This window comes from Lagenorhynchus albirostris, chromosome 3 (genome assembly GCF_949774975.1).
Source record: "Lagenorhynchus albirostris chromosome 3, mLagAlb1.1, whole genome shotgun sequence".
NCBI classification, from domain to species: domain Eukaryota; kingdom Metazoa; phylum Chordata; class Mammalia; order Artiodactyla; family Delphinidae; genus Lagenorhynchus; species Lagenorhynchus albirostris.
In genome coordinates, this window is record NC_083097.1 from 157,830,101 (window position 1) to 157,842,784 (window position 12,684).

General features: G+C 48.4%; 1 pseudogene; it reads left to right on the forward strand.

Annotated features, from left to right (window-relative positions):
- Positions 1-12,306, forward strand: part of LOC132518642 (cytochrome P450 4F2-like) — a 68,767-nt pseudogene extending 56,461 nt beyond the window's left edge.
- Positions 12,307-12,684: the final 378 nt, after the last annotated feature.

Sequence of the window (12,684 nt, forward strand, 5' to 3'; positions counted from 1 at the left end):
TATCTAACTGCAAGCACATGTGGGTGCATGTAATTGTGCTTGTGTGTGACCATGTGCACACAGTGTATATGCAATTGTGTGCATGTGTGGGTGTATGTATATTGGTAAGGGTGGGAGTGTATGTGTTTTGAAGTCACTGAACCGCTGTAACTGTCTGCACCAGTTGTGTTCCTTGAAACAACTACTGTGGGAGGCCTCTGGCCCTGTCCCCAGACCTCAGCCGTGCAGTGCAGGCAGGACATTCTCCAGAAATAATGCCCTTGTAAGCAGCTCTAAGGACTGGTGGCTGTGTGTTCTCTGCTGTCCCCCAGGGGGACTGAGCCCCAGGTGCCCCCAGGTGTGAGCTTTCTGGCTAAAGTACCCTTTTCCTGCTGCCTTCCCTTCCCAGTCTCACTTCCACAATGTTCAACTGGCATTTCCTGGGATTACCTCCCCAAGAAACAACTTGCAGTTGAATTCTTGCCTCAGGGTCACCTCCAAAGAAAGTACTTGCGCTTGAATCCTTGCACTGGGGTCTACTTCCAGAGAACGCAAACTAAGACACACACATAAACTTGCTCCTGCCATCCCCAAAGGCCTGTTATTATTCCCTTTCTGCTGAGAAGGAATGTGAGGCACAGAGAGGGCAAGTCACTTGCCCAAGGTCACACAGCTGGAGAGTGGCAAAGCCCAGGTTTGACCATGAGCCATCTTACCCCAAACCCAGTGCTACTCCTCTCCTGGGAGCCTCTTCCTTGCTAAGGGAGGAGGGAAAGAACAGGGGATGTTCCTAGCCTGCAAGATAGCTGATGTCTCTGCCAGGGGGACTTAGGGCTCATGGTTGGTGCCCTGTCCTCATTCTGTCATAAAATAAGAGAAAATGCCAGTTATTCATGCCTGGTGCTGACCCTGAGCTAGGGAGTGCTGTTAGCACTTTTCTCATTTCAATTCATTTGATTTTCACAACCACCTTGTCAAAACCCTCAATTTTCAGGCAAGAAAACTGAAGCACATAAAGGTAAAGACACCTGCCAGAGTATCTCAGCTGGTCCTGATTTGAACCCTGGTACTTGGAGTCCTTGTTCTTAACCACGATGCCTTCTGGCTTCTCACAGGTCGTATATTTTGAGTGCTGCTGCACGCCAGGCATGGCACTAAGCATGCAGCAAGCATATAACACTAAGCATTTTTTAAAAAGAAATATAATTTGTGGGACCTCCCTGGTGGTCCAGTGGTAAATATTCCACCTTACAATGCAGGGGATGCGGGTTCAATCCCTGGTCAGGGAACTAAGATCCCACATGCTGCAGGGAAACTAAGCCTGTACGCCACAACTACTGAGCTCATGTGCCTCAACTAGAGAGCCTGTGTGTCTCAAATTACAGAGCCCACAAGCTCTGGAACCTGCGCGCCACAACTACAGAAAAGCCCGAGTGCCGCAACGAAGAGCCCATGAGCCTTAACGAAGATCCTGCATGCCTCAACTAAGACCCGATGCAGCCAAAAATAAATAAAATGAATAAATAATAAATCTAAAATATATAATTTGTAATTACATAGATTAGTAATTATAACGAAAAATGCTTTGCAGGCTTCATCGAAGAAAAGGAAACAGTTGGGTAAATGTAGACATTTAGCAGAACCATTCTTCCTCCTACTCTGCCCTCCCATTCCAGGTGTTGGGTATAATTTTTCAACTTTTTTCTGTGCCTACACAAACATCGACACTCACATAACTGGATTGCTGAGGTGTCCCATCCATTTGCGGAATGTAATAGGTCCCGGCAGAGACCTCAGATGGGCTACATGAGAGTGGCATTAAGTAGGGGCCATTTACAAAGTACTGACTGTGTAAATAAGGAATGTTGCCTGCCATCTAGTTCTACTAGGATTAAATCATTAGCCACTGCAATTGCTAATTCAGGACAGAGACCAGGATGAGGCACTCTGCACATTGGGAAAACAGACCTTTAGATAGTTTAGATATTTAGGAAAAATTTTATGAGCCTGAATTCTTGCATCTTCCCATGCTTAGAAAAGTACTAAAATTACCGAGAAATCTGTTCCTCATGACGACTACCATGCTGTATAGTGGATTGTACATACCCCTTAGCCAAAATCACATATATGCTGACCTCCTTCCTCACCTCTTTGGAGCAGTTCCTCAGAACTATCTGAGAGGCTGTCTCCTGGGCGACAGTCCTCAGTAATGTCCCTGAATAAAACTGAATCTCACTGCTCTGACGTTGTGCATTTTTTATTTCGGTTGACAGTGGGCCAAGGGAAACCATCAAGGCTAGTATAGCCCCCTGGGGCCTAGCATCAGCTGAGAGCTGATACCACCCCCGGGCCAGGTAGTAGCTGTTCCTGGAACCCAGAGGGATTAGCTGAAGCTGAAAGCAGCAGTGGCCTTTGGCAGAGGATGGATGTCTGTCCTCCAATCCCCTCCGACTGCCTGCAGGTGCCTTCCATTGACCAAACATCATCTCCTTATCTGACTCGGGCTGCAGGTAGGTGGCCAGACTCCTATTAAAACTGGGAAGAACAAACCTGACGCCACATTGGATCTAGTCCTTTGTCTCTAACCTTTGTACTCTGTTGCCTGTGCTTAGTGGGTGCTGGCTCTGCACCTTTGTAAAAGAATGTTGCCTATAGCCTGAAATGTACATGCTAGCCATTCTCAATGCTCTGCCTCCCAGGCTTGACTTTAAAGGTATAAAACTTTTTATTCATATAGAGATAAAAAGTTGTGGCACAAAGAATAACATTTGTTTTATTAGAGGTTTACAGGAACATTGTGACTGGACCTCTGTAGACAGCTGCAAGAGCAAAGGATTCCGGCATCAAGAAGCCTGCAACAACCTGTCACACCCCCAACCCCCCTTTTAATATGAAAGAAGCCTGAATTCTATCTTGGTTAGAATGGTTCTCTGGGACACTAGTCCACCAATTCCTTGGTCTTCTGGCTTTCGGAATAAGGTTACCGTTCCTTGCCCCAAAACTCCTCTTGATGCCTGTCATGCATCAAGCAGTATGAGCTTGGACTCGGTAGTAAGGCCACCTCCTCAGGGAGGCCCTCCCTGATTGCCCTGTCCAGAACAGCCCCCTTGGTCACTTTCTAGCATGTCTCATGCTGTTCATTTCCTTCATTTCTGCCACCACCTGACGTGCTTATTTCCAATTGGCTTCTCCCATGAGACATGAGCACATAATCCAGAGACCTTGTCTGTCTTGTTCATCTCGTGTTTTGGGCCCCAGCAGTGTGCCTGGTACAGATTGGGTGGTCAAGCACAGTTTGTTGTTGAGTAATGAACTACCTGGGAGGTATAAATCCACCTCTCCATTTACAGAGGGGGACATGAGGCTTAGAGAGGGCAATTGACTTGCCCAAGGTGACACAGCCAGGAAATGGCAGAGTTGGGATTTGAACTTAGTTCTGCTGAATCCAGAACTTGTTCCTTTCCTTCCTAACAGCTGAGGAAAGGAAAGGTAAAACTCCAGCCAGCAGGCAGCCTGCATGCTTGTTCTAGAGACCCCACGTGGATTCCTGGGAGGCGTGTCTTTATGATGACACAAAACAACTGCTCATCTGTTTTGTGTGCCAGTTATGTGTTCCTCACTGTGCCAAATCCTTATTTCTTAAATTGTGTTTTAGTTATAGAGACTCCGATTCTACTTCCTCCAATTCCACCATGACATGTGGATTCTTCTGGATTTTTTTTCAATGCATATACACACATGTGCACACAAACATTTGTAAGTTTTGTTTGTAAATGCAAACTTTATGCACATACTATTTTGAAACATACTTTTCCCTACTCTCCCTGCCTGTGTCTAATAGGACGCTTGCAACTCTCTGTGAGGTCTTATCAGGCCCATTTGACAGACATGAAGAGTGAGGTTTAAAGGGTTGATGGGCTGTGCCCAAGCTAGTGACTCACAGTGACCACCGTCGCTGGTCTGGCACAGGCTTGCCCACTGCCTGACTCTGGGTTTGGGTGGAAGGACCACTGGAGAAGGGGCAGGGGGTGAGTGGCTCCCCTCCTGCCAGCACTGGCTAGGGGACATTCCATAAGGCAGGCTTGTGTGACTTGGCATCTGGGATATTACTTGTTTGATGATGCTCTAGAACATCCCCAATGATGAACAGAAGGTCCCCACCTATGGTTTCCTGCCTCCAGTGCTGGTTCCCTTTCCCCTCCTACTGAAACCACACACCTTGTGTCAGGACTTACTGAAACATAGGTTCTTTTGTCTCGGTGCAGAAAGAATTCAGTGAGAGGCAACTGTCCCGACAACTAAGTAGTTTTTATAAATGAAAGAAAAGTGGGGATGGGGAGAAGACCACCTTCTTCCTCATTTTTTGAGTAGACATCAAGCTTTCATCATTAACTCCTCCTACATATCGGGTGGGGGAGTTTTTGACCCTATGTGGCCCAACTGGGACTGTCATAGAGCTATGTAAATGAGCAGAAGGGTGGCAACATAGGCAAATTTATGGTGAGTCATCTCAGGTTTCAGTATAACGTCACCTTTCCCCTAGTTTCTTTCACCTTTCCCCCATATTCCTATGTAAGCTACGCGCAAGAAAGCAGTTTTTCAGGGTCCATTGTCTTGCAGACCTCACAAGGCCGAATGCAGTCTTGTTACCATTGTTCTGTGGTACACCTCGTTCCTAATCATATAGATTAGTGACCTAAGTAAGTCTGTTTAGTTTTAAAGTGTTACGCTTGTTGTTTAGCTACCAGATGTTCTGGGCATTTCCTGGTTGATGTCTAACTTACGGTGATCGCCCGAAGTCCTTCTCTATCTATCTTCCCCTAGTAGGATTTCTAAACTAGCTGTGCAACTAACCTACTCTGTCCCTATCACTACCACCTGATCTAGGAATCAGAGGTAGACCCTGCCCTAGTAATGGCTGCAGAGACCTGCTAGGGTTTGGGTATCTGGTCACAGTTAGCGAAAGCTCCAAACCCGCTTATAGCTTCCATATGGGGCCAGAATTTGCTGGCCACTTTGGCCTCCCCAAGGAGCAATTGCATGATCTCGCATGTTAGCCCCAGGGTCAAAAGCCGCTCGTCCTTCTGTGTAGCCTGGGTGTTCCACCCAGTGTCTGTTCTTGGAGTCCTTCCCTCCTCATTCAGGTCTCTGCCCACCCTGACCCCTGGACTAAGGTAGGATGTTCTCCAGCCACATAACTCACCACTGTCTGACAAGTCATTGATTATTTATCGCTCACCACCCATCTCCTCACAAGACGTAAGCCCCTTGACAGCAGGAAGAGGTCTGCAGTGCTCACTACTGCATTCCTAGTGCCTAAAATAGTGTCCAGTACATAATAAATGATCAGTAATCATGGTTGTATGTATGAACAGCTCTGGAAGCAATAGATGTTTCTCTTTATTTTATCACCGAAAAAACCCTCTGAGAATTAGAGGGGTGAAGGCATTGTGCTCCCTGCCTCGTTTGCAGAATCCAGACTCAGGAGTCTTAAAGCAACACTTCCTAAAACTTGAAGAAGTGCACACAGTTCCCCTGCAGACCTGTTTAGATGCAATTCTGAGTCAGTGTTTTGGGTGAGGATGTGAGATTCTGCATTTGCTGCAAACTGTCAGGTGATGCAGATGGTGGGATGGTAGAGGTTTGAGGAACACAATATTAGCACCAGCAACTTAAAACCCCCTGCTGCAAACCTTTCTCTCTTCCCCAGATATTTAATGAGCACGTACTATGTGCCAGGCTTTGCTGTCTCCTGTACTGTCATATTTACCTAATTGGTTGGGAGGCTGGAGCAAGTTGCTTCACCTCTCTGAATCTCCGGCTCTTCTTCTGTAAAAATGGGCTCATGAAATTGATCTTGCAGGGCTGTTGGATGATTACATCAACAACGACAACAACAGCAACAATAACAATGACTTGCATTTATTGAGCTCTTCCTCTGTCTTATGTGTTTTCCATGCATTGTCTCTTTTAATGATTCCCACCATCTTGGGAGGTGGTGCTCATTAAATGCCCATTTACAGATATGAAGGGAGAGCTTCATGGTTCAGGGTACCCAGTGTGAAGTCTGGGGCACAGCCCATTTCCATCACCTTTGTGACTTTGGGTGATTCACTCGTGTAGTTTTCAGTCTCACATCTGTAAAATGAAAAAAAATGTTCATATACTTTAAAGACTTAAAACAGCTTAGTGACTTATGTTGGCAAATGTGGGTGCGGTGGTTGCTGTTCCTGCTCTAGGCTGCCTGCCAGCCTATTCCCGGCACACAGTAGGTCTGAAGTGAGCTGAACCTCTCTGGGCACTGGGGCTCTTTCTCCTCTGTGTCCCAGGACTCTGCCTGATTTATTATATTATGGCCTTGCCTGCCTGACCCTGATGTGAAATGGACCTACCAGGAGGCAAAGTCTACCCCTGCGAAGGGGGACGAGATTCTAGGGGGAGGGTGCACCCCACCACACTGAGGGCTTTAGGATCCTCCACCTGAATCCCCCAGCCAGTGTCGAGGTGGAAGGAGTTGCGGGGTCTCCCCAGCATCCTACCAGTGTCAGGAAGACTGTCCTTCCCCCACTCTCCTGCTCAGTAGCTCTGCCAGGAGCCCCATCCTTCAAGCTCTCTGTCACCGGAGACCACCCCACAGGGCAGTTCTGGACAGGATCCAGAGAGGGCCAGGAGGGGAGCTCTAGATCCATTGGGTGGTGCATCCTGGATGTGGGAAGATGACCCATGGGACGATACAAGGACCTCAAGGCATCTCCCCACTGGGGTCACCGTATGGCCTGAGATTCCACCATTGTAAATGTCCCTGGATTAATAGGGCATCGTCCCTTATGGTTGGGGGTGAAGCAGCTTGGCAGAGGGAAGAGGCTTAGGCTTGGTGGTAGGACAGACCTGGGTACCTTCCAGCTCTGCAACTTAGATTAGAGGCTTGTTCTCTTTGAGCCTCAGTTTGCTCTTCTGTTAAATAGGTATCTTTCCTCTTGCTATCACTTGCATCTCTCTGCCTGATCCCAGGGTTCTGGCCCAGAGCACTGAGGGGAGGGTGATATATTATCTTGCAGGCAGAACATCTGACACACAGTGGATTACTTTATGTAGAGCACCCGGCACACAGAGTATTCTATGGACGATATGTGGCACACAGTAGAAATGCTTCATGCAGCACCCAGGTCATAGTAGATGCTCTTTGCATAGTACGTTGGGCACTCAGTAGGCATGCTTTATGTTGAACACCTGGGATACAGGAGACAGGATTTGTGTATAGTACCCAATGTAGAGTGGTTACACTTTATGTAGAGGACCTGGCATATAGTAGGCATGCTTTATGTAAAGTTACTTCTCACAGAGTAGGATTACTTTATGTAGAGTACCTGACACACAGTAGGTGTGCTTTATGTAGGGCACCTGGCACAGAGTAGGCATACTTTACATAGAGAATCCAGCACACAGTAGGTGCATTTTACATAGAGTACCCAGCACATAGTAGGTACGCTTTACATAGGGTTCCTGGCACATAGTAGGTGTGCTTTATGTAGAACATCTGGCATAAAGTAGACAAGATTTATGCAGAGTACTTGGCACACAGTAGATGCACTTTCTGTAGCATACCTGGAACATAGTAGGCACAATTTATGTAGAGTTTCTGACACACTGGGGGCATGTTTTTCTGAGGTACCCAGCACACAGTAGGCCCTCTTTACATACAGTTGTCTACACAGACTAGGTTTACTTTATGTGGAGTATTGGCATACAATAGCAAGAATACTAACTGCCAGCCCTTTTCCTTCACTCTATCTTTTTTGGGGCTCCTGATTCTTCCCATCCTTCCATGCAATCCTCCGCTGTCCACCTCTCAGGATTTCATCTGAGGTCCCATTTCCCAGATAGGAAGACTGAGCCCAGAGAGGGTCGGGACAGCCCACAGTCACAGTGAGATTGCCCACTCAGGGTCTCCCAGCTCTGCTCTTCCCTGTGTGGACCCTGTTCTCTCAGCCCCTCACAGCCTTACCCCTCCTGTCTCCAGGTGCCCTCTTCCGATTGGGCCCTTTATCCCCTGAAGCTGATGCAGGTAACCCCCAGCCAGGCTGGAGTCTCTGTTTCTGCTCCCAGCAGTCATGTCTCAATCCAGGCTTTCGGCTGCTTGGAGGCAGGGCTCGAACTCCTGCCAGGCTGTGTGCCCCAGAGGCCAGAGGCTTCGTGGTTCTGAGCTTTTCTTGATTCTATGCCAAGAAATGGTGTATGACGTCCTCCTGGCCCACATGTGGAAATGAGCACCGGAGATGTTTGCCCTGCTCACCTGGCACCTGAATGTTCATGCTTTTACCTGCTGTACCCTGGCCTTGGAAGGGCAGGGCTGGCTGTGAACTTGGCATCCGGAGTCACCTTTGCCCACCCCCTAACTTGTTAACATGGGAGGTGCTGAGCCCTGAGGATCTAATTTTCACACTGTGACCCAGAGCTGGTTTACAGTCCTCTCTCAATAACAGTCTAGCTCCCTTCTTCTCACCATCTATTTGGACAGCTGCCAGGTGGGGAGGAGGTAAAGAGACTGTGGGAGTTGGCTGACTCAGCTAAGCCCAGCCTCCCCTCGTTCAGAGGTCGAGCCAGGGAAAAAGGCCTCCTAGGAAGAGGGCAGAGGAAGTTGTATGGGATAAGCGGCTCTTGACAGAAGGTGCCAAGCTGGGGGTCAAGGGGCTGGGGGTCATAACCTCGGGTGGGGAAGGCCACTGCCCAAGACAGTGGTTCCAGGGAATGAACTGGCCTGGGAAATGAATGGATACCAGTGGTAAGTAAACACACACACACAAACACACACACACACACACACACACACACACACACAGTGAAGGTTGGGATTTTTTTCATACTTGGGAGCTGCAAGTGAGCTTGTTACTGTTTCATCGATTTGGCCAGAAGACATGAGACTCCTGGGTCAGAAACCAAGGACAGTTTATTACCCTGAGCACAACAAAGAGCATGTGCTTCTCATTGGTTTGCATTCTTCCTCCAAGTCACCAAATCCCATGCGGATGACACAGGTGGGCTTCTATAGATGCCAGTCATGAAGCATGTTGTATTATAGCAGGGAGGAGTATAGGTTTAGGGACTCTGTGACTTTTATAGTTATTAGAAGCGAGCTTGATATTTGTCCAAGGGGAGACATAACCTCACTCCTCGAGGTTGTTTTCTACAAATACAACTCTGAGAAATGGCCCAGGTAAAGAACATAGGAGTCTTGCAATTTTTTTTGGCATACCCAGCATTAAAGGGCAGGGGTGCTCAGGGCGCATGGAAGACAACCTCTCTCCATATAGGGGATATTTTCCTAATTAATTTATAAAAATGATGATGATGAAAGCTAACATTTGTTGTGCACTTACTTTATTCATTAACTTTACCAAGGATACACAGAGTGTAGAAGGAAGAGCCAAGATCAAAACCCCACATCTCCTAACTCCGAGCCATGGGGACTTCATGTCCTAACAGTAACAACTTTTACTCCTACCCAAGCCTGGTCTTCCCTGGGGATGGCTGCCTGGGGCCAAGAGGCAGGGTCTGGGGGAGCCCATCAGGTGGTTGGGATTGGGTAGGGGCTCAGAGGAGGCAATTCCCAGTCCTAACCCTGTCCCCTTCTCTGTCCAGGCCAAGTGGCAGCGCTTAGTCACGGAGGGCCACACCCATCTGGACATGTTTGAACACATCAGCCTCATGACCCTGGACAGTCTGCAGAAATGCGTCTTCAGTTTCGACAGCAATTGCCAGGAGTGAGTCTCGGCCCAGGGCCCGGGAATATGAGCCATAGACCCAAGGGAGTAGATGGGGGAGGGAGGACTGACCAGGGCTATCAGGAGGGCCTTCCTGGAGGAGGTGGGTCAAAGCTCGATATTGAAGGACAGGGAAAGGGAAAGAGGAGTGATCATTTCAGGTAGGTAGAACTGTTTGATAAAGGCCAGGAGCCTAGAACGATCAAAGTGTGTGCAACCGTGAGGAGACAACATGGAAATAAGTTTGGAGGAGTGGGCAGGGTTATATCTTAAGGACATTCTGAAGCCAGACAAAGAAGATATGAACTTTATTCCGAGGTTTCCAGGGAGGCATGGAAGGTGTTTGATCAAATGAGGGTTGTGGTCAAAGCTAAGCTTGGACATCTGACTCAAGAGAAAAATGACCATAATGTAGACAGTGGACGGTGTTGACATTGGATGTAAAGAGAATAGAGAAGGGACTGGGCCATTGACCAGCTAGCAGAGGATAAGTTCTGAGCCGTGTGGACAGTTTGGGGAAGGAGAAGGGGCAGGTACTGGCTGAAAGACAGAGGGGAGAAGCATGATATCTAAGCTGTGCTCTGGGTGCCTGGGGCATGGAGGCAGCTCACAGAGATGGGATGTAGGAGAGAAGAGTCTGGGGAGTCTCATGTCCTGGCTCCACCCCACACTGTGTCTGTGGGCCATCTGTTCTTGGAGACTCAGTTTCCTGAAGGGAGGTGGCTCCCGGCTTCTGGGTTTCAGGTGTTTTATGTTGTTGGCTTCCTTCATGCTCTCATCCTGCAGGAAGCCCAGTGAATATATCGCTGCCATCTTGGAGCTCAGTGCCCTAGTGGCAAAGCGGCACCAGCAGATCTTCCTGAACGTAGACCTCCTGTACTACCTCACCCCCGACGGGCGGTGCTTCCGCAGGGCCTGCCGCCTGGTGCACAACTTCACAGATGCTCTTATCCGGGAGTGGCAGCATACCCTCCCCAGTCAAGGCATTGATGACTTCCTCAAGGCCAAGGCTAAGGCCAAGATCTTGGACTTCATTGATGTGCTCCTGCTGACCAAGGTAGGCTCCTCTAGTATCTGAGCAGAAGTATGAGAATGGACCTCGATTTGATCAAAGAGCTTGGATGGGATGCAGAGGGTACTGGGGAGCCATGTGAGGTGCTTGAGGGAGGGATGGGTCAGGGATAAGTTTTAGAGGTGAGTGTGTGGAATCCCCCTGCAGGGGATGGCTGAGTCTGAAACTTGGAGGCCTGAGATTTTACTCTACTTCCAAGTTAATAAGTTAGTCTACGTGTGTGTGTGTGTGTGTTTGTGTGTGTGTTGTTGTTGTTGTTGTAGTATACATACAGAACCCTGGATCAGAGCAGACCATTTATTTCTCCCAGCAGTAACAGTAGCCAGAGTAGCATTTAGCTCTTTTTCCCCATTCCCAAATTCTTCTGAGGGCTCCATGCTGCCTTTACCTGTCCACGCAGCCATGGTTGCATCACAGGAGAATTACCTCCAGATATTGAAATTTGGAACTTATACAGGACAGCTGATATATCTGCCCATTCTTCTGTATGGGGAATAGGGATAGGGATAGGGATAGGGATAGAGATATGGAGAGAGTAGAGAAGGGAAGAGAAGAGAAGAGGAGAGTAGAGGGGAGGGAGGAGAGGAGAGGAGAGGAGAGGAGAAAAGAAAGAGAAGAGAAGAGAAGAGGAGAGAGAGATTGTTCTGGAGCTTAAACAAATCCTCTTTGGTGAGAAGGCAAAGTCTATAGGTTCTATAGGTTTATAACCCATTCCTTATCTCCAGGAGACATAAAGAATCTCTGTATTTACTATCCTAGCATGTGAGCAAATGGCTTTGGGGCAATGCTCAATCTCTAGCTTCCAAGGCAAGCTGCCATTCAATCATCCCGTAACCCGGGTTGCCAGCAACTTTTTTCTCAGAAATTCCTCATCATGAAGAAACATGAAAATATTTATGGGTCATTGATTCCTTTCACCAGGGAAAACACAGGAGACGAGGAGATCAAGGAGGAGACCTACGGGGTGGGGCCTCTGGTGACAGAGGGAAGTCTAGGATTTCAGGGTGGGCTTGGGGTTCTGGGTGGATGATGGAGGTTCAGAGATTTTCTCAGTTTAGGCTCAGGGGCCCTCAGTGCTAGTGTGATTCTGCAGATCTTGCTTTCTCTCCAGGATGAAGATGGGAAGGGATTGTCAGACGAAGATATCCGAGCTGAAGCTGACACCTTCATGTTCGAGGGTGAGGGTCCCAGTGTGGGACTACAGAGGAGACATGTGTCTCTCCATCCCAGGGACTTGGTGTGTGGACCCTGGACCACGCCATCCCTCCCCATCCTCCCCATGGGCCTTACTGTGAAGGTGCTGTCCACCCTCTGGTGCTGAAGTAGCCCAGATATCCAAGCCTTTCTGGATGCTCTTCAGGCCATGACACCACAGCCAGTGGCCTCTCCTGGATCCTGTACAACCTTGTAAAGCACCAAGAATACCAGGAACGCTGCCAGCAGGAGGTGGGAGAGCTCCTCAGGAACCGTGAGCCTAAGGAGATTGAATGGTGAGTGCAAGTCCTCCTGGTGTTTTTATGAGCCCCTCTCATTGGCCTTGCTCCCTGGCTGGGGAAGAGAGAAAATATTTTTGTGGATTCTGTCATTACTGCTTAGTGGGAATAGGAGCAGAGCTCTGAGGCAGGATCTAGTACTCAGCATGGGTAGCAGGACAAAGTTGCAGGCTTTTGGGACAGAAACCTGGATTTCTGAGATAATTAGCAACAATGTGTGAGCGCAGATATTGCCAGTTAGCACATATTCAGTAAGTGAACTTCCCCTCCACTCTCTTACTTTTCTCTCTGAAATCACATGTTTTCAAACATCTTAATTCCCGGGCTTCCCTGGTGGCGCAGTGGTTGAGAATCTACCTGCCAATGCAGGGGACACGGG